Genomic DNA, 27,682 nt, shown 5'->3' on the forward strand with positions numbered 1-27,682 from the left:
ACATCTTTCTAAAATTACTTAAACATGTCAATAATTCAAATTATAATTAAATGTCAATCATTTTAAAACTGTTTATTTCAATACTTAAATAATTTAATTAACTTTTGAAAGTTTTTTTTAATTATTCCACAATTTAATAATTTTTCTTTCATTATATTATGATTTAATAAATATTTGTAAGATGCTGATTTCAATGTTTGTGTTTAACAGCCCTGTTAGTCCATCACATATTTAAAAAAAAAAAAAAAAACTTAAATGTGTCAATTAAAATTAGAGCTCAATATGTAAAAAAAAAATTTCTCCACAATTTAATTATTTTTTCTTGAATTAATTATATTATGATTTAATAAATATATTTGGTTAGTGCTGATTTCAATGTTTGTGTTTAACAGCCCTGTTAGTCCAACATGCATTTTGAGTAATATGGAGGGTCAAATGGGACAGAATGAAATAAATACATCTTTCAAAAATTACTTAAACATCTCAATAATTAAAATTATAATTAAACATCAATCATTTTAAAACAGTTTATTTCAATACTTAAATAATGTAATGAACTGTTGAATGTTTTACCATTCCACAATTTAATTTTTTTTCTTTAATTCATTATATTATGGTTATAATAAATATATTTGTAAGATGCTGATTTCATTGTATATTTAACAGCCCTGTTAGTCCAACATATATTTTAAAAAAAATACTTAAATGTGTCAATTAAAATTATAGCTAAATATGTCATTAATAATTGTATATATAATTGTAAATATTTATTTCAATAGTTAAATAATTTAATGAGCTAGTTCATGTTTTATGTAATTATTCCACAATGTAATTATTTTGTTTAATTCATTATTTAATCCATCCTTGATTTAATGAATAGATTTGTAAGATGCAGATATCAATGTTTTTGTTTAACAGCCCTTTTAGTCCAACACCCAGGTCAGGGTGACAGAATTAAATAAATACATCTTTAAACAATTACTTAAATGCGTCAAATACAATTTTAATTAAATGTGTCACTCATAATTGTTTAAATATTTTAATATCTAAATAACTTAATCAACTTTTTATGTTTTATTTAATTATTTTGTCTAATTCATTATTTAATGAACATGTTTGTCAACATGTAGTTAAAGTCAGTGGGCGGGTCCTAACACCTGATTGGTTAATCGCCACTTCCGCTCAGCTGCGGAACCGAGAAACCCTTCAACCAGGAAGCGCAGGAGTACCGGTGGTTGATATCTTCGTCTAAAAGTGCGGTAATAACTCCAAAAACGTCAGTAAATGTATTTATTTTAACCACTCCACGTCCTGGGTTGGCAAGTCCCACTTTCTACAGTAGAATATTGACCACCAACTCTCGTAAAAGAACGAGTACATCCGATTTAGCAGTTTTGGGAAGTCCTCCGGGCTTTTCGGAGCACAGCAATCATTGGACAAGATTTCCCTTAGCCCCGCCCCCTGACTTTGATGGGTGAGTTTGACAGATGAAATAAATGACACGTGTTCATGAAATAATTAAATACATCGTGAAATAAATGAATTTTCTAATGTTAAAATAATCAAACAAATGCCCGATAATGGCTTTTTGCCGATATTCCGATATTGTCCAACTCTTAATTACCGATACCGATATCAATCGATACCGATATCATCCGATACCGATATATACAGTCGTGGAATTAACACATTATTATGCCTAATTTGGACAACCAGGTATGGTGAAGATAAGGTCCTTTTTAAAAAAAATTAATACAATAAAATAAGATAAATAAATTAAAAACATTTTCTTAAATAAAAAAGAAAGTAAAACAATATAAAAACAGTTACATAGAAACTAGTAACTAATGAAAATGAGTAAAATTAACTGTTAAAGGTTAGTACTATTAGTGGACCAGCAGCACGCACAATCATGTGTGCTTACGGACTGTATCCCTTGCAGACTGTATTGATATATATTGATATATAATGTAGGAACCAGAATATTAATAATAGAAAGAAACAACCCTTTTGTGTGAATGAGTGTAAATGGGGGAGGGAGGTTTTTTGGGTTGGTGCACTAATTGTAAGTGTATCTTGTGTTTTTTTAAGTTGATTTAATAAAAATAAAATAAAATAAAAAAAACGATACTGATCATTTCCGATATTACATTTTAAAGCATTTATCGACATCTCTAAATATTACAGTAAATTATGACATTTAATTGCACATGTATCATTTTATTCCAGTTGAATTTATTTATTATTGACACATTTAAGTAATTATTTAAAGGTTTATTTAATGAGTTCTATCCCGGGTGTTGGTGTTGCTGGTGTTTCTTTGTGGACATCTGGACGTGTGTGTGTGTGTCTGTGTGAGAGTGTGTGAGAGTGTGTGTGTTTTGCTGTCCGCAGACAAGATGGATTAGTGTGTAAATAAGGTGTCGGGTGGTTGGCGGGCGCTAGGTTTGCCTGCCCCGACTGGCCCACATTTTCGCCCTCTCGCTCTGCTGAAAATGAGTTTTTCCCAAGCATGTGATGATCAGAGTTTCCGCCTGGTGACAAATGTGGGCCAATTTGGTTTCCCGTCAGCATGTGCGGTTTTAGCTATCAAATCTTTTTCTTTTTTTTTTTTTTTTTTTGCAGCAACTTCAAAAAGTTGTATTATTCAACACTGGGCTCCATCTTGTCTCCTCTTACTGGCTCCCGTCCTCCTGTTGGTCTTCCGGGATTCTGTGTTTCTAGTCAGTCTCCCTCCATTTGTCAGCTTGTCTTTTCCGCCATCTCTCTGCATCTTTCATCGCTTCGCCGCATTACACCGATTTCTCCTCCCCTCTCGCCCTTGATTGAAAATGCAGATGAACCTCGGCTGTTCTCGCAGGCTTTGATTTTAGCGCCTCTTCCATTGCCGTGAGTGTCTCCATCCATCTCGCTCCCACTCATTTGCATGTGGAGGAAAGTAGCATCTGTGTGTCTTTTCGAGCTGCCTCTCCCAGGGTCCACTTGACCCAGTTTCCCGGTCCTGCTTTGTGTGTTGGCTCCTGTCGTGGATCATTTAGTAATGCGGTCTCGTTACAACTTAGCTGTTGTCTTCCTCAGATTTCTAGTGTCGAAACGGGCCGGCGCCGACCAAAATGCTTCATGTCTGTGGGGAAAACCCACGCCGCCCGAGTCGTCGCTTTGTGTATTGTGACGTCAGGAAGCTAAAAAACAGCTTTGGGACTACTATGTTGAGAACATACCGTATTTTTCGGACTATAAATCACAGTTTTTTTCATAGTTTGGCCGGGTGTGCGACTTATACTCAGGAGCGACTTATGTGTGAAATTATTCAATCAATCAATCAATCAATGTTTATTTATATAGCCCTAAATCACAAGTGTCTCAAAGGGCTGTACAAGCCACAACGACATCCTCGGTACAGAGCCCACATACTACATACATATATTAACACATTACCGTAAAAATATCAAATAATATTATTTAGCTCATTCACGTAAGAGACTAGACGTATAAGATTTCATGGGATTTAGCGATTAGGAGTGACAGATTGTTTGGTAAACGTATAGCATGTTCTATATGTTATAGTTATTTGAATGACTCTTACCATTATTTGTTACGTTAACATACCAGGCACGTTCTCAGTTGGTTATTTATGCCTCATATAACGTACACTTATTCAGCCTGTTGTTCACTATTCTTTATTTATTTTAAATTGCCTTTCAAATGTCTATTCTTGGTGTTGGGTTTTATCAAATAAATTTCCCCCAAAAATGCGACTTATACTCCAGTGCGACTTATATATGTTTTTTTCCTTCTTTATTATGCATTTTCGACCGGTGCGACTTATACTCCGGAGCGACTTATACTCCGAAAAATACGGTACTATGTTTCTTCTTCTTCGATTTTGTTGGATCACATTTGTTGACGAGCATGTGTGTGGTGTGTTAATATGATCCTAACACACTACACAAATACAGTACATACGGAAAGTTTCACAGGGCTTCAGTTTTTCCATTCCAAAGTGGAAAAAAAACGTAATTTTTGTCCTCAAAATTCGACACACCATACCTCATAATGACAATGTGATTTTTTTTTTTTTAATTAATGTGCAAACTTATGAAAAATACAAAACTAAAAAAATAACCTGTACCGTATTTTTCGGACTATAAGTCTCAGTTTTTTTCATAGTTTGGCCGGGGGTGCGACTTATACTCAAGAGCGACTTATGTGTGAAATTATTAACACATTACCGTAAAATATCAAATAATATTATCTAGCTCATTCACGTAAGAGACTAGACGTATAAGATTTCATGGGATTTAGCGATTAGGAGTGACAGATTGTTTGGTAAACGTATAGCATGTTCTATATGTTATAGTTATTTGAATGACTCTTACCATAATATGTTACGTTAACATACCAGGCACGTTCTCTGTTGGTTATTTATGCCTCATATAACGTACACTTATTCAGCCTGTTGTTCACTATTCTTCATTTATTTTAAATTGCCTTTCAAATGTCTATTCTTGGTGTTGGGTTTTATCAAATAAATTTCCCCCAAAAGTGCGACTTATACTCCAGTGCGACTTATATATGTTTTTTTCCTTCTTTATTATGCATTTTCGACCGGTGCGACTTATACTCCGAAAAATACGGTACTATGTTTCTTCTTCTTCGATTTTGTTGGATCACATTTGTTGACGAGCATGTGTGTGGTGTGTTAATATGATCCTAACACACTACACAAATACAGTACATACGGAAAGTTTCACAGGGCTTCACTTTTTCTATTCCAAAATGGAAAAAAACATAATTTTTGTCCTCAAAATTCGACACACCATACCTCATAATGACAATGTGATTTTTTTTTTTAATAATGTGCAAACTTATGAAAAATACAAAACTAAAAAAATAACATGTACTTACCGTATTTTTCGGACTATAAGTCGCTCCGGAGTATAAGTCGCACCGGTCGAAAATGCGTAATAAAGAAGGAAAAAAACATATATAAGTCGCACTGGAGTATAAGTCGCATTTTTTGGGGAAATGTATTTGATAAACCCAACACCAAGAATAGACATTTGAAGGGCATTTTTAAAATAAATAAAGAATAGTGAACAAAAGGCTGAATAAGTGTACGTTATATGAGGCATAAATAACCAACTGAGAACGTGCCTGGTATGTTAACGTAACATATTATGGTAAGAGTCATTCAAATAACTATAACATATAGAACATGCTATACGTTTACCAAACAATCTGTCACTCCTAATCGCTAAATCCCATGAAATCTTATACGTCTAGTCTCTTACGTGAATGAGCTAAATAATATTATTTGATATTTTACGGTAATGTGTTAATAATTTCACACATAAGTCGCTCCTGAGTATAAGTCGCACCCCCGGCCAAACTATGAAAAAAACTGAGACTTATAGTCCGAAAAATACGGTAAGTATTCACAGTCTTTGCTCAATACTTTGTTGATGCACCTTTGGCAGCAGTTACAGCTTCAAGTCTATTTGAATAGGATTCCACAAGCTTGGCACACCTATCTCTGGGCAGTTTCACCCATTCCTCTTTGCAGCACCTCTCAAGCTCCATCAGGTTGGATGGGAAACGTTGGTTTTCACCCTGGATGTCTCTGTAAATTGCTGCATTCATGTTTCCCTATATCCTGACTAGTCTCCCAATTCCTGCCGCTGAAAAACAACCCCACAGCACGATGCTGCCACCACCATGCTTCACTGTAGGGATGAGCGGTGCCTGGTTTCCTCCAAACATGACACCTGGCATTCACAACAAAGAGTTCGATCTTTGTCTCAGTAGACCAGATAATTTAGTTTCTCATGGTCTGGAAGTCTTTCAGGTGCGTTTTGACCAACTTTTTACGAAGAAATGGCTTCTGTCTGGCCACTATAGCATACAGGCCTGATTGGTGAATTGCTGCAGAGATGGTTGTCCTTCTGGAAGGTTCTCCCCTCTCCACAGAGGAATGCTGTAGCTCTGACAGAGTGACCGTCAGGTTCTTGGTCACCTCCCTGACTAGACTTAAGATGAAGGCAACAATGTACAGAGACATCCTGGAGGGAAACCAACACTTCCCATCCAACCTGATGGAGCTTGAGAGGTGCTGCAAAGAGGAATGGGTGAAACTGCCCAGAGATAGGTGTGCCAAGCTTGTGGAATCCTATTCAAAAAGACTTGAGGCTGTAATTGCTGCCAAAGGTGCATCAACAAAGTATTGAGCGAATGCTGTGAATACTTATGTACATGGGATTTTTCATTTTTCTTAGTTTTAATAATTTTGCAAAATTAAAACAAACTTTTCACATTGTCATTATGGGAAATTGTCTGTAGAATTTTTAAGGGACGAAAATGAATGTATTCCATTTTGGAATAAGGCTGTAACATAACAATCAAAACTGCTCAATGCCTGTTTTTTAATCTTTACAATATGTCAGGGCTCTGTAACCGATAAAAACGAAATCTCCTCAGGTTTCGAAAATCCATGCGTACACCACAATTAAGGGAAAACTGTACAGTCTTGGAATCTTGTCCATCATTCACAATTCCTATGTAAGACAAGAACATACATGTCTTTCCCTTTGTGTGCATTTTAAACAGTGAAAATATGCGAGTATTTTTTTTATCTGGTCCTGTCCAGCCACATGGCCAAATAGTGTTGTTGTTCTCGACGGCCATATCTGCTGTACAGATTTACCTTACAAAAAAAGAAGCGTGGGACTATTCTCTTGTTGCCTTATTTGTGTTACACTTTATCAAATGTTTGGATATATTTAGTGTTTGGCGCATCAGGAAGGGATGGAAAGAAGAAAAAAGAAGAGAGAGTGGGGAAATGTCGAGACTACAACAACAGAACTAATTCAGCAGATACAGTATATACAAATATGATACCAGTGTTCCTTAGAAGAAAACTGCTAGTAAGAGGCGGCTAACTATGCAGGTAATTGGGATGCATCTATTGTGCCTATAAAGCCATTTAAAAAAACGCCAACAATGCCCCATTTACATGTTGTGACCTGCATATTAACCAAGTTATAGCGTCGTTATTTTAAGAACTACCATCGAGGAACATGCTAAAGCTGTTCCTCCGACCACAAGCCATCTACTAGTTAGCTTGAGCTGCTAATAACAATGGTTGTGACCCGCCATAAAATAAAGAAGGAGCGTGAGCCGTTTCTGTTGCTGCTATATTACCTTTGAGTCAGGATATGTTAATGCTAGATCATAAATCATACATCTCACCTATATAGTAGAAGGTTGTGGCACCAAAGCCCAGAAGTTGATTGACTTTGAAAATAAATAAAACACAGCATAAAAACATTGCGAGGACACATTTTTAAATCTGGAGAGTGAGGATTATTCAGAAGTAAGTAGCTCAATGAGTGCTGAAAGATACAACCATCCCACCAATCTCTACATCCTAGTGAGAGAGTACATTGCAAGACACTGTTCTATGTTCTTATTTGAAATAGTGCTACATAATCGCGCTCACAAAGTCTGTCATTAGTGGTAACAAACACAGGAAGTTCTCTCTTCACTGTTGTTGACATTGAAGAGAGAAATCACTGCGCCCAGGAAAGAAATTCAGTTCATTATTAATGTCAGGTTTAAACACTGATGACATCTATTAAACAAGACAAGAAGCAAAGAATTAAAACAGAGACAGAATTCAATTTTAGGAGAAACGTCTGGTCTGTACTCTTGAACAGTCTCCAGCACGCTCTGGCAAAAGATTGTACGCCTCCTCCTTAATTTGGACTTCCCCTGACCACATGGCAACAGCTGCTTCCAAAGGGACGTGGGTCGTAAACAGCGTTGCCTTTGGTTACGGAACAGTTCAAAAGAAAAGGTCGTAAACACTTCACAGAAAAGGTCGTAAAACGGTTCAAAGAAAGGTTCGTAAAATACTTTTAAAAAAGAGGTTCGTAAAAGAGTTTAAAAAAAGCGGTGTCTGGAACTTGGGCAGATCCTGCCTTCTCTGCGCTTTGTAGTCCTTGGGTTAAAACAATATCTTTCTGTTGATTACAATACATGAAAGAAAAAAAAACACCTTCATGTTGCTTCCCCCCTACACAGTGGAGTTTATGGTAGGTTCAAAGACGTGCTTTTGCTTCTCCTTGGGAACTCATTGAAACACAAAGTTTTTGTGATAACTTAGATAAAATTATTCTAACAATTAAAATGACCAAAACACTGTAAATATTACTATTATTACAAATGTGCCTGTTACTACATAACATCCATACTTACAGCATGTACATAATGTGTTGGAGGTTCTAGAGGGCGTTATAGGCGGAACCGATCGTATCCCCATCACCCGCACTGTTAGCCGATTTTTACTTGCAGTTGTTTACTATATAGAATGCACATAAAAGGGAAAGACGTGTCGTCTTGTCTCACATTGTAGATCATGGGCAAATACCCAAAAAAGTGTAGTTCCTCTTAAATGGGAAATATTGGCCTAAGTGTACCAACAAGTCTGTTCTCCAAGTAGTTTCACGAGAGGTGACATGATTTCTTTTTCCATTGTGATCAACACTGAATGTTTACACTGGAGCCATCTGTTCCATCCTTTCATTCTAATCCCTTTAAATCCAGCACTCTCCTTGCTTTAAAGAGAATGCCGATTCAATTTATGTGCTGCATTTACTTTGTGTCGCTATTAAAGGACTGCTTAAAGGAGTGCAAGGGTCACTGTCTTGGTCCTTTGTAGCAGTGTTTTTCAACCACTGTGCCGCGGCACACTAGTGTGCCGTGAGATACAGTCTGGTGTGCCGTGGGAGATTATCTAATTTCACCTATTTGGGGTAAAAATATTTTCTGCAAACCATTAATTATAGTCTGCAAATGATGTGTTGTTGAGTGTCGGTGCTGTCTAGAACTCGGCAGAGTAACCGTGTAATACTCTTCCATATCAGTAGGTGGCAGCAGGCAGCTAATTGCTTTGTAGATGTCGGGAACAGCGGGAGGCAGTGTGCAGGCAAAAAGGTGTCTAATGCTTAAACCAAAAATAAACAAAAGGTGAGTCCCTTTAAGAAAAGGCATTGAAGCTTAGGGAAGGCTATGCAGAATGAAACTACAACTGAACTACCACTTACCATGAATTGATTAACGTGGACCCCGACTTAAACAAGTTGAAAAACTTATTTGGGTGTTAACATTTAGTGGTCAATTGCACGGACTATGTACTGTACTGTGCAATCTACTAATAAAAGTTTCAATCAAAAAACTGGCTGCAAAGTAAACAAAAGCAGAATGCTGGACGACAGCAAAGACTTACTGTGGAGCAAAGATGGCATCCACAATGTACATCCGAGCATGACATGACAATCAACAATGTCCCCACAAAGAAGGATAAAAACAACAAAAATATTCTTGATTGCTAAAACAAAGTAGATGCGGGAAATATCACTCAAAGGAAGACATGAAACTGCTACAGGAAAATAGCAAAAAAAGAGAAAAAGCCACCAAAATAGGAGCGCAAGATAAGAACTAAAACACTACACACAGGAAAACAGCAAACAACTCCAAATAAGTCAGGGCGTGATGTGACAGGTGGTGACAGTACACCTACTTTGAGACAAGAGCTATATTGATGCATGCTTGGTTATGGTTTAAATTCATTTCCAACAATTGCGACAACGACTTTTTACTGTCAACTAAATTTAGTTTTTTAATGATTTCTGCTGTTGGTGTGCCTCGGGATTTTTTAAACGCAAAAAATGTGCCTTGGCTCAAAAAAGGTTGAAAAACACTGCTTTATAGGGCAAGGAAGGAACTGTACAGTCTGTAGTCACCGAAACTCCAGAATAAACATACGTGCCACACTAAAAGGCAGTTAAACAAACATTCCTCCTAGGCAATCAGCATGGTGTTTAAAGTAACCACCACTGCAAAGCACAACCACAATAATGGTACACGGTAATAATAATAACAATGAACACTCCCGAACAAAAGCTCAAGACCAAAGGAAAATTACAAGCATTTGCATTCTGCGCTGGTGGATTGTAATGAGATTGTAAGTAGAGCATCAAAATGGGAAAACAAGAAGAAAACAGGACTAAGAGGGGGGAAAAAAACAAGATTCAGCAATTAATTCAAAACTGTACTCAAACTGAAACAGATTGTTTATTAGTCAAAGTTTTGAGACCATAAAAAGTCCAAATTTGAATTTAAGTGTGGCCTTTTCTGTCGGAGATTCACACTACTACCGTATTTTTCGGACTATAAGTCGCAGTTTTATTCATAGTTTGTACCGGGGGTGCGACTTATACTCAGGAGTGACTTATGTGTGAAATGATTAACACATTACCGTAAAATATCAAATAATATTATTTAGCTCATTCACGTAAGAGACTAGACGTATAAGATTTCATGGGATTTAGCGATTAGGAGTGACAGATTGTTTGGTAAACGTATAGCATGTTCTATATGTTATAGTTATTTGAATGACTCTTACCATAATATGTTACGTTAACATACCAGGCACGTTCTCATAGCATGTTCTATATGTTATAGTTCAGGGTTTCCCACACATTCATTTATTAGTGGCGGCCCGCCACGAAAGAATTACGTCCGCCACAAATAAAAAAATAAAATAAAATAAATAAAAAATAAATATATATATATATATATATATATATTTTTTTTTTGTCCTCTCCAGCTTCTCAGGTAAATCATATAGTTGATGTAGATGCCCATATCGGCTGTTCAGATTTACTTTTCAAAAGAGAAGTGTATTTGACTTTATTAAATGTATTTATATTAGTAACACAACATGTGTATATAACAAAGGGTGCAAAGTCTGCAGGCAGTAGGAAACACATGGTTAAGTGTAGGGAGTAAAACTGATGGCAGTCTAAAGTTCAAGATTTTTGGAGCTCTTTGTTCAGTGGATCAGATGTTTGATGAAGCTCTGTGTCTATCTACCACCACTACTGTTTTCTGTTTATTTGTTACTGACTGTGGCAGGACACCTCTGCCTCTGTTTCACTTTATGTTGCTGGTAAATGATATTGTTGTAGTAGTAGGCTAAAGTTAAATTGTTTAGTATGCACTAATTAAAGGGGCAGAGCTTTGAGACATTTTAGCTTTTATATTTTATAAGATATATTTTTTGTAAGAACCACAATTAATAAATATATTTCAGTGAATAACTTATTGTTCAAATCTGTATATAAATATGTACATAAAGTGTTGTAATTATACTGTAAAATGGATGGATGGATGGACGTTTAAAACAAAACTGTTATTATTAATTAGTAAGTATACATTTTTTGAGCCTTTTTAGAGAAAATTATGCAAATTACTCGATGATGTCATGGTGACCACGCCCATAGCCACGCCCCCACCGCCACAGGTATCTTGGCAGTTAATGGGAAACACTGTAGTTATATGAATGACTCTTACCATAATATGTTACGTTAACATACCAGGCACGTTCTCAGTTGGTTATTTATGCGTCATATAACGTACACTTGTTCAGCCTGTTGTTCACTATTCTTTATTTATTTTAAATTGCCTTTCAAATGTCTATTCTTGGTGTTGGGTTTTATCAAATAAATTTCCCCCAAAAATGCGACTTATATATGTTTTTTTCCTTCTTTATTATGCATTTTCGTCCGGTGCGACTTATACTCCGGAGCGATTTATAGTCCGAAAAATACAGTAACTATTTTATTCTGCAAACAAGCATTATTCAACTTGCAATTCTTAAATTAAGCATCCTGGGGATGTTGCAGAACCTTTAAACAATATTTTATATGTCGGGAAAAGCAAAATGTCTTATTTAAATAGACTTTTCCTCAACTTTTTAATTTTTAAACTAGATAATACAACATGTCATTTACTCATTCTAAAATTAAGATTATGATGTACAGTCAATGACTAAAAATAATGAATAGCTCTTAAAACTAGGACAATTTCTAGAAATAAAATGTTAAATCTTGGCAAGTGGCAAACAATTTGCATTGTATAAAGTCATTTTGCATTAATTGCTGCAACATCTGCACATAATCATGCAGACACCAGCTGATACAACCTGAAGCTGCATCTTTAAACAATGTGTACTGTATGCCATCTTATGCTGAGTGGGCTGTGTTCCTTCATGTGGGCCATGTGTCTTCAAAGCCTGTCAGATCCTTCCACTAGTTGACTTTTTGTTTCGTAACCCTCAGGATCTTTTGAAAAATTACAAATTCACGGTCTTTACTGTGTCCCATCTCAGCGTGATACCTGTGCAGTTCAACAATCCTGTGCACGTTCAAAAACCGAACGTTGGATCTTGCTCCTATTTTTGTCTCGTGTTTTGATGCTCTTCTTACAATCAGGTTACAATCCACCGACGCACAAAACTTGTACAATTTCCTCCAGGCTGAAGATTTTGTTCAGGAGTATATACAGTGTAGTGTTTTCCAGAGTACTGCACACTCCACACGGTGGTTTAGGGCCACACCCAGCAGGCACGAGACATTGATACAACGTTGATTATACACTAGGGGTGTAACGATACACAAAAATGTCGGTTCGGTACGTACCTCGGTTTAGAGGTCACGGTTCGGTTCATTTTCGGTACAGTAAGAAAACAACAAAATATACAATTTTGGGTTATTTATTTACCAAATTTGCAAAATCTTCCACCAAAAATATTTTTCTTGGTGGAATATTTGATGTGAAGTAATCGGAACTTTGGATAGGTCAATAATTCATAATAACATTGATTTTGATTCAATATGTTTTGAGCAATGACAGTTTGAAAGAAAAAAAAACAGCTTTGTTTTATTAGTCAACATTGCAACTTTTTCTAAATTACATTTAACCTTTCAAGCTTTTTTATTTCACTTTTGTTATGTTTTTGTTTATTTTAATAGTATTTTTAGAATGTGCCGTGGGCCTTTAAAACATTAGCTGTGGGCCGCAAATGGCCTCCGGGGCACACTTTTGACACCCCTGCTATAGATAATAAAAAATTTAATCTGATAAATCTATGGATAAAAAGCAGAGCCTGGCGACGCATGCGCGTTTATCATAACTCTCTCGCTCTCTCTGTCTCTGCCCCTCCCTCACCAATGCTGCTGCTCGCACAATTAGTTTTGTTTTTAACCCCTTCTTAACCCTGAACGTACATTGAAAATACACGCAACCCTAACTCAAAATGCCGGACATTTGAGGCATTTAAGAAACTCCGCCCTGACAGCCCCGCAAAAGAGGACATGTCCGGTGAAAAGAGGACGTATGGTCAGTCTATCGTAGCCCGTTAGCGGCATGCTAGCAGCTAATGGGCTACGATAGACTGACCATATGTCCTCTTTTCACCGGACATCTTTTGCGGAGCTGTCAGGGCGGAGTTTCTTAAATGCCTCAAATGTCCGGCATTTTGAGTAAACAATGCACACCGAGGCACAACACACGGCAGTAATATAATATATATCAGTTATGGAAAATAAAAATTGCAATATGCATTTTCTTGCGGTTGGATCATTTCGGACGCATATATATGTGTTGTGATGGTACACAACCTCTCTGCAGAGTGCGCCAGCGAGCTAAAAATGTTGTCTGTTGACTTGATTGCGATTCTACATTGCAGATTGTAGATGTGTGCTGCTTGTTCAACAACATTGCACACAGGTTAGAGAGCGCATGTGGAGGGAAATTAGTGTTTCAATGGCCACAGCTAGTAGTACACCTCATCTAAATAAGGCGGTCTGCACCACTTTATAATTGCACATGATGTAATACTATACCAAATTTTATAGTTTGCACTCGTTGTTTAGCATGTGGTGTTTGGATTTTTTAGTAGATCTGGCCCTAAGTGTGTTTATAAGCAGAGTTACAATACCATCTACTGTAGAGATTTGGAACATTCACAGTGGTTATTGTCATGATCCGTGGTCCGGATCATGTTTTTGTTATGTTCTGTTAGATTTAGACTCCATTGTTCATGTTTTTGTGCACCCTTGTTTGTTTTAGTTACCATGGCGACTTATGATTTTCACCTGCCTCTGGTGTTCGGGACACGCACCTGTTTCCAATCAAGAGACATGATTTAAGCCCACCTTTGCCAGTCAGTCGGCCTGGCGTCATTATTGGTTTCATGCCACAGTTTCATGTTGTTCTATGCCATAGTTCATGTTAGTTGTTCCATGCCACAGTTTCATAGTTGTTCCATGCCATAGTTTTGTTAGTTGTTTGTTTCTTGCTATGCTATAGTTTATGCTAGTTGTTTGCTTCACGCTATTGTCACGCAACCCTCTACGTAAGTCTTGTTTATTTCATGCCACAGTTAAGAGAGTTTTTGCCTGTTATTTTGTAGTTAGATTAATAAATATGTTCCTACCCGCTACCCTTGTCCGGAAAAGTCCGTTTGCATCCCGGGAGAACAAACTTCGCAGCAAGCTGCGACCCCCCCCCGTCATGACAGTTATGTTGTGTTTATGAGCGAAACAAATCTTTTTGTGGCAGTCCAAATGTATTAATGGTGGACCACCACAAATAAATGAATGTATGTTGAATACTACAGAATATTTTTGAAGTAAAACTGAACATTAAGTTCGTCAAGGCAAAACATTTCCATATTAGCTTTTAGGATGGACAGTGTGACGTACAATATGTGTTTGACCCACAACCAATGAAAAGACAGCACCATTAACACATATCATGTTTCTGTATTGCCAGCCACAGTTTGTTGCATCAACACTGTGTAGTTGTTGTTTCTACTCTAATCCTGCTCTGGGCTTCCAAATCTTTGAGGCCAGCAAAGCAAATCATTTCTATTAAAAACAACACCTGTGCAAGCAAAGAGAGACCTCACGTGTGAGCGCCCACTGTGTTGCACTCTGCAGCAAATTCTTCTTCTGAATGTGTCCGCCAACACAGTGTGTGTGTGTGTGTGTGTGTGTTTATGTGTGCAGAGCAACTCTTTATTTGGAATGTGTTCCTTTTTGGGGTTATACGGAATTTAAGATTTCAATATGCGCAAAAAAGTGCCTCTCCAATTTTTTGCTCAGGATTTATTGAAATTAGGGATTGCGTCACTGCGATATCATAATACTGTATATCATGAAGTATGTTATTTGGCCTATAGAATTAAAATAGTATCATTTTAAAACACGTAGGTTTTCTCCTCCATCGGCTGCTGACATATGCTGTAATGTATTGCGTCATTTCATTAGTTCCTGTAGATTTTTTTCTAGATGTATTAATCTACTTGCTATTGTTTATTCTTGCTTCATTCACTACTTTACATTAAAGCTAGCTTAGCATTGCTTCTTGTATCCTGCTCTCTCTTGCTTGTTGTGTCGCATTATCCTCTATTAACTGCACTTTTTTTGAAATTTTGCCCATTATTCACAATTCTTAAGTGAGCCAAGAACACACGTATTTGCCTTTTCTGTGCATTCTAGATTTTTTTTTAAACTGCTCGTTAGAAGCAACTAACAATGCAGGTAATGGGATTAATTTTATTAATTTTTGCCGATATCCGATATGCCGATATTGTCCAACTCTTAATTACCGATACCGATATCAACCAATACCGATATACTGTATACAGTCGTGGAATTAACACATTATTATGCCTAATTTTGTTGTGATGCCCCGCTGGATGCATTAAACAATGTAACAAGGTTTTCCAAAATAAATCAACTCAAGTTATGGAAACAAATGCCAACATGGCACTGCCATATTTATTATTATTGAAGTTACAAAGTGCATTATTTTTTTTAACATGCCTCAAAACAGCAGCTTGGAATTTGGGACATGCTCTCCCTGAGAGAGCATAAGGAGGTTGAGGTGGGCGGGGTTGGGGGTGGCGGTGTTTTGGGGTAGGGGGTAGCGGGGGTGTATATTGTAGCGTCCCGGAAGAGTTAGTGCTGCAAGGGGCTCTGGGTATTTGTTCTGTTGTGTTTATGTTGTGTTACGGTGCGGATGTTCTCCCGGAATGTGTTTGTCATTCTTGTTTGGTGTGGGTTCACAGTGTGGCGCATATTTGTAACAGTGTTAAAGTTGTTTATACGGCCACCCTCAGTGTGACCTGCATGGCTGTTGATCAAGTATGCCTTGCATTCCCACATGTGTGTGTAAAAGCCGCATATATTATGTGACTGGGCCGGCACGCTGTTGGTATGGAGGAAAAGCGGACGTGACGACAAGTTGTAGCGGACGCTAAAGGCAGTGCCTTTAAGGCACGCCCCCAATAATGTTGTCCGGGTGGAAATCGGGAGAAATTCAGGAGAATGATTGCCCCGGGACATTTTCGGGAGGGGCACTGAAATTTGGAAGTCTCCCGGGAAAATCGGGGGGTTGATACCGATAATTTCCGATATCATATTTTAAAGCATTTATCGGCCAATAATATCAGCAGGCTGATATTATCGGACATCTCTAGTTTTTATGAAAGGAGTCGCAATTTTACTCGACAAAAGTCACAATTTTATAAGAAAACTTAAACATTTTGGCAATATTATATTATAATCGAAATTTTACTTGGCAAAATTATGACAAAAGTCATCATTTTACTCAAAAAATGTCACTATTTTACAACAACAAAATGGCAATATTGGCATAACAGTCAGAATTTTATATGACAAATGTCACTATTTTGCATTAAAAAGTAATAATTTTACATAAAACAGTAATAATTTTACATAAAAAAGTATTAATTTTACGAGAAAATATTGCAATATTACAGAAACAGAAAGAAACATGAGAAATTGTTCCCAATTTTATAAGAAAAAAGTCGACACATTGTGAGAAAAAGACTGCTTTTAGTTCATCTATTTTGGGGGGAATTTATTGTTTGTAATTGCTTTTTAATCTTCATTATTTACTTCGTTATTACAGTATGTCTCTCTCTATATATATATATGTATATATATATATATATATATATATATATATATATATATATATATATATATATATATATATATATATATATATTTTTTTTTTTTTTTTTTTTTTTCAATACATTTTGGCCAGAGGGGGCACATTTCAATTTCTTACACACACTTGTTATTTCATATGTTGACCAGAGGGTGAGCACTTTTAAAACCGATACAGTAATTTTGAAAAATCCCTCCTTTTTGGGACCACCCTAATTTTGATAGATTTCACCGCCAGGGGTGCCAAATGAGACATTCTCTATTAGATGCAATGGTTTTCCGTATTGAGACCGTGATTTATGTCCTAACTTGTTCACCGGTCCTCATATGCAAGGTACTTTTCCTTGTTGATGTCTCAAGAAGGGTAGAAATACAAGAACACACACCCACACACACACACTCATCCTTACTTGGTGTGTCATGTATACGCTTGCACACAAATAACTGCTGGAGTGAATATGAGTCTAGCTTGATGGCTTGCCGCCAGCTAACAGATCGCTGAAAGAGCAGCCTGTAGCAACTGCTTTGCACACAGGCTGCAAATACTGTTTACCTCATCTTCCAGATGGGTATTAATACTCTTGATGCTTGACTATGACATCTCGTCGTCACTGTGCTTGACTGACATCTCTCTCCCTCTCTTGTCAGCGGGACGACAGAATGAGTCAGTCCGAATGCCATGATTGGGTATGTGGGATGTTGAATTGTCACAAATGAACCCTTCCCCTTTTCAAGTCAGTCAAAATGAGTGAGATCAAAGCTCCGGGACTCGCAAACGTGACGCTAATCACCAACAGCGCTTATTGACGTACAGGCTATAATTCCACATTAGACTGCAGGAATGTCAGCTAATGCTCCATAAGGAAAGCGTTAAAGCGCAACGGGATAAGGAAAGTCACTCGAACTCGGTCGCAGCTGTCTGCAGAGCTCGACTTCCCAGTGACTTTGCAGAATGGTGCAACTGTAACTTAACCAAATGTGTGTGTGTGTGTGTGTGCAACTGGTCTGAACCGCTGTTCTAGAAATCAAGGGCAATAACGAAGGGAGGAAGCAACCGCTTGGTGTCCAATTTCTATTCACCGGATTGTAAACATGCCCATAAAAGCCAACCTGACCTGTCTGGGCTTTCTATTGCTGTGAAGGCAAACGTCTCACTGCAGCATATCTGCAGCTGAGAATAGACGGTGTCAGACTAGATATTAATTAGGCGATGAGTCAACCCAATGCCCTCAAATGTACCAATAATAGGCATCTACTGTACTCTTGAGTACAGTCCACTATCATAAACCTGTCTGACGCACTCACATGAAAAGTCACTACCGTATTTTTCGGACTATAAGTCGCACCGGCCGAAAATGCATAATAAAGAAGGAAAAAAAACATATATAAGTCGCACTGGAGTATAAGTCGCATTTTTGGGGGAAATGTATTTGATAAAACCCAACACCAAGGCAATTTAAAATAAATAAAGAATAGTGAACAACAGGCTGAATAAGTGTACGTTATATGAGGCATAAATAACCAACTGAGAACGTGCCTGGTATGTTAACATAACATATTATGGTAAGAGTCATTCAAATAACTATAACATATAGAACATGCTATACGTTTACCAAACAATCTGTCACTCCTAATCGCTAAATCCCATGAAATCTTATACGTCTAGTCCAGGGGTCGGCAACCCAAAATGTTGAAAGAGCCATATTGGACCAAAAATACAAAAACAAATCTGTCTGGAGCCGCAAAAAATTAAAAGCCATGTTACATGTGTCATGGGATATACATTTAATTAAGAGGACTTAAAGGAAACTAAATGAGCTCAAATATAGCAACAAATGAGGCATAATGATGCAATATGTACATATCGCTAGCCTAAATAGCATGTTAGCATCGATTAGCTTGCAGTCATGCAGTGACCAAATATGTCTGATTAGCACTCCACACAAGTCAATAACGTCAACAAAACTCACCTTTGTGCATCCACGCACAACGTTAAAAGTGTGGTGGACAAAATGAGACGGAAAAAAAAGTGGCATAAAACACGTCCTAGAAAGTCGGAGAAAGTTATACATGTAAACAAACTATACGGTGAGTTCAAGGACCGCCAAAGTTAGTAGGACAAAACGGCGCTCGCCAAATACTCGAAATCAGTGAAGCACGTTTAATATAAACAGTGTGATTTATAACAGTTAGGGAGGTTTGTGTCATGTTTGTCCTCCTACAGAAACCATACTAAACAAAAAAATAGATTTTTTTTCCCCCTCATCTTTTTCCATTCTTCATACATTTTTGAAAAATCTCCAGAGAGCCACTAGGGCGGCGCTAAAGACCCGCATGCGGCTCTAGAGCCGCGGGTTGCCGACCCCCGGTCTAGTCTCTTACGTGAATGAGCTAAATAATATTATTTGATATTTTACGGTAATGTGTTAATAATTTCACACATAAGTCGCTCCTGAGTATAAACCGGCCAAACTATGAAAAAAAACTGCGACTCATAGTCCGAAAAATACGGTACATGAAAGTGAAAGTAAATTCCACATTCCGCATCTTCATCCAGATGTGCATTACATTCATTCATTTATTGTAAATGGTTATGCAATTAATGCTACTTCAGTGGAATTTCTAAAGTCAAGCAGTTCAGGATGCTTCATTTTCATTGTCGGCTATTAATAGAAAACATGATGCGTTGACTCGTATGACATCTTCTAGCTTTTTGGGCAACTTTGGTCAATTCCCAAATTGTACAAACTCTGTGGAGTTTGACGTTTAAAGTCATTTTTAGCTCAAAATACCCGACACTTTTCTAATAGATGCCGTGCCTCAATTAGTCTTAAAGGAGTCATTTTATGATTTTTGTTCTACATTTAAAACCCTTCCTTGTGGTCTACATAACATGTAATGGTGGTTCTTTGGTCAACATTTTGCATAGATTATGTTTAAAGGCCTACTGAAATGAATTTTTTTTATTTACACGGGGATAGCAGATCCATTCTATGTGTCATACTTGATCATTTCGCGATATTGCCATATTTTTGTAAAAGGATTTAGTATAGAACGACGACGATAAAGTTCGCAACTTTTGGTCGCTGATAAAAAAAAGCCTTGCCTATACCGGAAGTAGCGTGACGTCACAGGAGGAAGGATTCCTCACAATTCCCCGTTGTTTACAATGGAGCGAGAGAGATTCGGACAGAGAAAGCGACGATTACCCCATTAATTTGAGCGAGGATGAAAGATTCGTGGATGAGGAACTTTAGAGTGAAGGACTAGAGAGGCAGTGCAGGGTGTATCTTTTTTCGCTCTGACCGTAACTTAGGTACAAGGTCTCATTGGATTCCACACACTCTCCTTTTTCTATTGTGGATCACGGATTTGTATTTTAAACCACCTCGGATACTATATCCTCTTGAAAATGAGAGTCGAGAACGCGAAATGGACATTCACAGTGACTTTTATCTCCACGACAATACATCGTTGACGCACTTTAGCTACGGAGCTAACGTGATAGCATCAGGCTCAAATGCAGATAGAAACACAATTTTAAAAAACCCTGACTGGAAGGATAGACAGAAGATCAACAATACTATTAAATCATGAACATGTAAATACACGGTTAATAATTTCCAGCTTGGCGAAGCTTAACAATTGAAGCTAACTTAGCTACGGAGCTAACGTGATAGCCTCAGGCTCAAATGCAGATAGAAACAAAATTTAAAAAAACCCTGACTGGAAGGATAGACAGAATATCAACAATACTATTAAATCATGAACATGTAAATACACGGTTAATAATTTCTAGCTTGGCGAAGCTTAACAATTGAAGCTAACTACGGAGCGGCAGCGGCGGCGGGCGTTGTAGCTTTCGACGACACCCCGGCCGCCATCAGAGTCGGCAAGAAACATATATTTCCCCAAAGTTACGTACGTGACATGCACATAGCGACACGCACGTACGGGCAAGCGATCAAATGTTTGGAAGCCAAAGCTGTACTCACGGTAGTGCGTCTGCTATCCAGCTCAAACACAACACAACCTCCTGATTGTGTTGCTGTAGTCCGCCGCTAAACACCGATCGCACCTACAACTTTCTTCTTTGCAGTCTCCATTGTCCATTAAACAAATTGCAAAAGATTCACCAACACAGATGTCCAGAATACTGTGGAATTGTTCGATGAAAACAGAGCAGTTTGTATGGTGACACATTGGGTACGAATACTTCCGTTGCCGTCGTGACGTCACGCGCATACGTCATCATACATAGACATTTCCAACCGGAAGTTTAGCGGGAAATTTAAAATTGCACTTTATAAGTTAACCCGGCCGTATTGGCATGTGTTGCAATTTTAAGATTTCATCATTGATATATAAACTATCAGACTGCGTGGTCGGTAGTAGTGGGTTTCAGTAGGCCTTTAAAGGACCATCTTCAAGCCGCTTTCTGACCGTCTCTTCGTCTTATTTCATACTTGCCAACCCTCCCGAATTTTCCGGGAGACTCCCGAATTTCAGTGCCTCTCCCGAAAATCTCCCGGGGCAACCATTCTCCCGAATTTCTCCCGATTTCCAGCCGGACAACTATATATTTGGGGCGTGCCTTAAAGGCATTGCCTTTAGCCTCGTCTCTCACCTGAAAAGGAGACTATTATATATGTCTCCGTTATCCATAGGTTTATCTATAACCCATAAAGTAGGCAGGCACGGAGCTATTTCTCAGCGTGTGTTTATACCAGCCGGCACGTTAATACACTGACACACAACATCCGGATTCCCATCATGCATTGCTTCAAAACTACGGCAAGTAGTAATGTCCAAAATTTCCAGCCGGACAAACAATATTGGGGACGTGCCTTAAAGGCACTGCCTTTAGCGTCCTCTCACCTGAAAAGGAGACTATTATATATGTCTCCTTTATCCATAGGTTTATCTATAACCCATAACACCGTGGCCGAATGGATATAGTCACTCATGAACGGTCAGAGAAGCACAAGGCGGCGGCAACGCAGTATTATGGGCCACCTTGCAAGCAACATTCCGTTCTCATTTGCGGATGTTTTCAACAAATCCGTGAAGGATATGTTCCCGGATTCAGAGATCGCTCGCCAGTACTCAAATGGCAGAACAAAGGCTACTCAAATAGTGAAAGCTAAGTGTTATTTTTTTTTAAAGTAAGCAGCAAGTACAGTACAGTTAGTAGAACAACTGTGTTTTCATTACTGTCTACTGTACTATATATATGTATATATATATATATATATATATATATAAGAAATGCTTTAATTTCAGTGAATTCTAGCTATAAATATACTCCTCCCCCCTTAACCCCCCCCCAATCTCCGGAATTCGGAGGTCTCAAGGTTGTCAAGTATGTCTTATTTACATGTCTCCACTTTGACTTTTTGGAACAGGTGAGCGTCCCGAACACTAATCAGAGGCAGGTGGGAAAATAATCAGCACCCATGATAACCAAAACACACAAAGTCAAGGGTGCTGGAAACAGAACTGAAACCACAAGTGAATCACAGACGCAAACAAACTATGATCCGGGCAACAGATCCTCACAACTAAATCATTGTTTTGTTGTTTTTGTTTATGTTTACAAACTCAGTGAATAATTCTCTGGACACAGGAGGGCTTTGAGGGCAAAAACCAAATAATTTAAATAGCAGTAGATAGCAGATTTAGCTTTTGTTTTGTTATTGTCCACTACTGACTTTGTTTTGCTCAAACAATTGTGTGAAACAAAAGAGAGCAAGGACATTGTTGAAGTATTATGTTGAAATTGTTTAACTGTAAATAGCACTCACCATAAATACATTTAAAAAAATGTTAATGCATACGATCAGTATCGGATGATCCTACTCTTGAATGATCGGAATCGGCAGCATAAAACCCTGATCGGAAGACCTTTGTCCTAATGTTTGATATCTATTATGAATTGTGTTGTTATCAATAAGAACCTGCAGAGAGCAGTAATTCTAATGACATAGCTGCAGTGTATGTGCAAAGAATCGGACCGTGTTCTGGCCTAACTCTTCCAGTCGGTGCACTCACACCATCCAAGCGTGCCGGACTTAGGTGTGAAGTGGACTCAAACACTGCACGGTTGTTTTAATGCAGCAGTTCATTTTGCTGGCATGTTTTACACTCAGCTTGTTTGCAAAACTTGCAAATGCATCTCACTGTGTGTGATGAAATTGATGATGGTACAGTCTTGCTGACCTGGCTACCTCGCAACAATACTTACAAAAATTAAAGTGATTGTGCCAAAGAGAGTGGTTGTTTACCACACTTGCCTATAGACTGCACTGACTTTTGAATGTGCTGGAATATGGATTATATGTGCATGGTATAGAATAGTCATTATTTTGTTGGTATCTGTCCCTAATTGGGTCAGTCCTTGAAGATCCTTAAGATTCTGGACTAATGATACTGCTATCGGTATTTTTGTTATCCAGCTAACCGTCGTAATTATAACACGCTGTAACATTCACTTTAAAGGCCTACTGAAATGATTTTTTTTTATTCAAACGGGAATAGCAGATCCATTCTATGTGTCATACTTGATCATTTTGCGATATTGCCATATTTTTGCTGAAAGGATTTAGTAGAGAAAATCGACGATAAAGTTCGCAACTTTTGCTCGCTAATAAAAAAAAGCCTTGCCTGTACCGGAAGTAGCGTGACGTCACAGGAGCTAGTATTCCTCACAATTCCCCGTTGTTTACAATGGAGCGAGAGAGATTCGGACCGAGAAAGTGATGATTACCCCATTAATTTGAGCGAGGATGAAAGATTCGTAGATGAGCAACGTTACAGTGAAGGACTTGAGAGACAGTGATGGACGTATCTTTTTTCGCTCTGACCGTAACTTAGGTACAAGCTGGCTCATTGGATTCCACACTCTCCTTTTTTTATTGTGGATCACGGATTTGTATTTTAAACCACCTCGGATACTATATCCTCTTGAAAATGAGAGTCGAGAACGCGAAATGGACATTCAGTGCCTTTTATCTCCACGACAATACATCGGCGAAATGCTTTAGCTACGAGCTAACGTGATAGCATCGTGCTTTAACTGCATATAAAAACAAAAAAATAAACCCTTGACTGGAAGGATAGATAGAAAATCAACAATACTATTAAACCGTGGACATGTAAATACACGGTTAATGCTTTCCAGGCTGGCGAAGGTTAACAATGCTGTGCTAACGACGCCATTGAAGCCTACTTAGCAACCGGACCGCACAGAGCTATGCTAAAAACATTAGCTCTCCACCTACGCCAGCCAGCCCTCATCTACTCATCAACACCCGTGCTCACCTGCGTTCCAGCGATCGGCAGAAGGACGAAGGACTTCACCCGATGCGTTTGGCGGCCCGGAGACGTAGGAAGTCAAGGTGAGGTCGGCGGCTAGCGCGGCTAGCGCTCCATCAAAGTCCTCCTGGTTGTGTTGCTGTAGTCCGCTGCTAATACACCGATCCCACCTACAACTGTCTTCTTTGCAGCCTTCATTGTTCATTAAACAAATTGCAAAAGATGTCCAGAATACTGTGGAATTATGAAATGAAAACAGAGCTTTTTGTATAGGATTCTACGGGTACCATAACTTCCGTTACTTTGACTTCGTCACGCGCATACGTCATCATACCGCGACGTTTCAGCCGGATATTTCCCGGGAAGTTTTAAAAGTCACTTTATAAGTTAACCCGGCCGTATTGGCATGTGTTGCAATGTTAAGATTTCATCATTGATATATAAACTATCAGACTGCGTGGTCGGTAGTAGTGGGTTTCAGTAGGCCTTTAAGTGCCGGGACTACGCACGGATAGATGATAATCAGCTTGGAATGATCACTAATAAGGAAGCAACACCACACAAAAGTTTGTAACGCAACAATATTTCTTCCTCGTGCCCAAAGTCATACACGCCAATAAGAGTTAAGGTCAGTTTGAAGTAAACGCCACTCAACTCACGACTGCCACTATGACGCGCTTCATCAACCCGACAGTCCTCTAAGCCAGTGGTTCCCTACCACCGGTCCGGGGACTGGTACCGGTCCGTGACGCATTTGCTACTGGGCCGCAGAGAAATATTAAATAATTCTGCATTTTCTCCGACTTAACTTTCGCCTGTCCCACTAGACACACCAATAAGCTTGTTTATAGCTACTAGTACAATAAAACTCCTCATAGGAAGTTGCCATTTGTTGTATTTGTTATAACTTTTTGACATGATACAATGCACATTAATGAACATGTAAAATATAAATGTGACATATTGTAGCCAGAGGATGATTTCCATCTGCATCTCATTGCAAAGAAACAAGCCCAGGGCTCCCACTAATTCAGCGTTTGAGTGAGTTGTATTTTTCATGCACTTATTTTTGCTGTATTTATCTGGCACAAGTGGAAAGCCGGTCTCTGAAAAAATTGCCTACATTAAACTGGTCCGTGGTGCAAAAAAGGTTGGGGACCACTGCTCTAAGCGATCCAGTAATCCACAGGCCAAAAGTAATCCACTCAAAAAAGTGAACATTTTAAATAATATAACATACAAACACATAAAAAATTCACACCCACCTAACAAACTAATTGATTGTCCATCCATCTATCCATCTTCTTCCACTTATGCGAGGTCGGGTCGCGGTGGCAACAGCCTAACCAGAGAAGCCCACACTTCCCTCTCCCCTGCCACTTTGTCCAGCTCCTCCCAGGGATTCCAAAGCGTTCCCAGGCCAACTAGGAGACATAGTCCCTCCAATGTGTCCTGGGTTTTTCTCGTGGCCTCCTGCCGGTCGGGGGGCATTTGAGGTTTCAATCAGGGTTAATTTTGGCGATCAGTTTCTCCTATATGTCTCTGTTCTTGAAACTTTGCAGAACAACCATTCAATATCAGCCTAATCTTCTCCAATTTGAGAAAATATAGAACATCCTTAATCCAAGGAGGCACTGTTCCCCTCCAATGTAACACTATGAGTCTTCTAGCCAACATAGTAGTGAATGCTACAAGATTCTTTTTGGATTTCCGAAGGGTAGATGACAGAGGTGCTACCCCAAATAGTCCACTGAGAGGATTTGGTTCAATCCTTTTGCCAGTGACCATAGACAAAGTGTTAAAAATGTCCATTGAGGGCTGGGCAGAGCCATAACATACAGTATGTATTAAATTAGCTGGAGACTGTTGGCACCGATCACACAATACAGATATTCCATCATTCATCTTAGCTAGTCGAACATAATAATAAGTACGATGTAATAGCTTGCATTGGATGAGTGGTACGAGTGTACGGGACGTAAGACAATGGCGTTTATGCTTTGCGGATCAACACTCAGTGAAATGGGATGCGTAACCTTGCGGGACCCCATCCTGCCGTGTTTGTACGAAATGACTCAGCCAAAATGTGGGTCAAGTCATCTTGAGAGTCCGGCACAATGTTTTGTGTGTTAATGTGTCCATTGCGCTATCAATCACAGTATTTCACGGTCACATAAACCCCAAGAGCGGGGGAGCGCCGAGCAGGGAACACGTCGACATCAAGAACCATCCCCAACTGGCTCGTAAAAAACTATATTCCATTACACACCGTGTATAAACTTGCAGCAAAAATAAACCATATGCATTCAAATGGCTCATGCATAAACTTAAAGCAGGAGGACAAATAAAAGTCAGCCTCCAGACTCCGTAATGTCTGTCCTACTCTGGTTGTGATTCATGGACACAAGATGAAGGCGGCATGTTAGTTTTCTCGCCCCTTGGATGATGTTTGCAGCTCGGTCTGGACCGTTAGAAACTATTTTGTTTACATTAACTTGAAATTGAGGGATCATTCTATCATGTACAAACGCTTTAATGTGTATGAATTAATCCTCATTATTAATCTGACTTTAAATATTTGACTTAATTAACCCATCTGCCGCGCAGAATGACTTAAAATCCCTGAAACTCAACGGATTTGGAGCACTTTGCCCAAGTAATGTTCTACATGAGCAGTTGATTGGGCGGTGACAGGCTGCAGAAGCAAACAAGTCAAGAAGCAGTGGGAAATTTGAGTACAAAACAAAACACAAAGGAACAGTCGACTGATATGAAGTATTATGCACACTCTGCAGGAAGGAATTTTCTTCTCACTGAAGCCCGTTCGTCTTAAAATACTCCATTAATAACAGAAAAGGAGAAATTAATGTAAATAAATGTTTGTTTATAAAAAGGTTGGGATGTCGGATATATTGGCTTGCATCTAAAACAGTGGTTCTTAACCTGGGTTCGATCGAACCCTAGGGGTTCGGTGAGTCGGCCTCAGGGGTTCGGCGGAGGTCAAAACACACCCGACTCATCGCGTAAATACAAACTTCTCCCTATCGGCGTATTACGGATACGGCAACAGCTGACTGATTTCCAGGTGTGTAATTTGTTGTGAGTTTATGCACTGTGTTGGTCTTGTTGTTTGAACAAGGTGATGTTCATGCACGGTTCATTTTATGCACCAGTAAAAAAAACATGGTAACACTTTAGTATGGGGAACATATTCATGTTACTAATTTGCATGTTAATAAGCAACTATTAACATGCACATTAGTAACATATTGGCTCTTAACTAGTCATTATTAAGTACTTATTAACGCCTTATTCGGCATGGCCTTATTATAACCCTGACCCCAACCCTAACCAAATAACTCTAAATTAAGTCTTTATTACTTAGAATGTGTTCCCCTAGTGTCCAAATAACTCTAAATTAAGTATTTGTTACTTAGAATATGTTCCCCATACTAAAGTGTTACCAAAAACATATAACTTTG

At 38.5% G+C, this 27,682-nt stretch overlaps 1 protein-coding gene across 3 annotated transcripts in view; it reads left to right on the forward strand.

Moving 5' to 3' along the window:
• The first annotated feature begins 1,051 nt into the window (after window positions 1–1,051).
• The window catches only part of LOC133659013 (sodium/myo-inositol cotransporter-like), a 61,922-nt gene continuing 35,291 nt past the window's right edge, over window positions 1,052–27,682 (forward strand). For all 3 annotated transcript variants that reach the window (XM_062061630.1, XM_062061622.1, XM_062061640.1), the window contains exon 1: window positions 1,052–1,474. The gene's annotated coding sequence lies outside the window, so the exon portion shown is untranslated. The remainder of the gene's footprint in view (window positions 1,475–27,682) is intronic.

The sequence above is a fragment of the Entelurus aequoreus genome, linkage group LG01, assembly GCF_033978785.1.
Source record: "Entelurus aequoreus isolate RoL-2023_Sb linkage group LG01, RoL_Eaeq_v1.1, whole genome shotgun sequence".
Lineage (NCBI taxonomy): Eukaryota > Metazoa > Chordata > Actinopteri > Syngnathiformes > Syngnathidae > Entelurus > Entelurus aequoreus.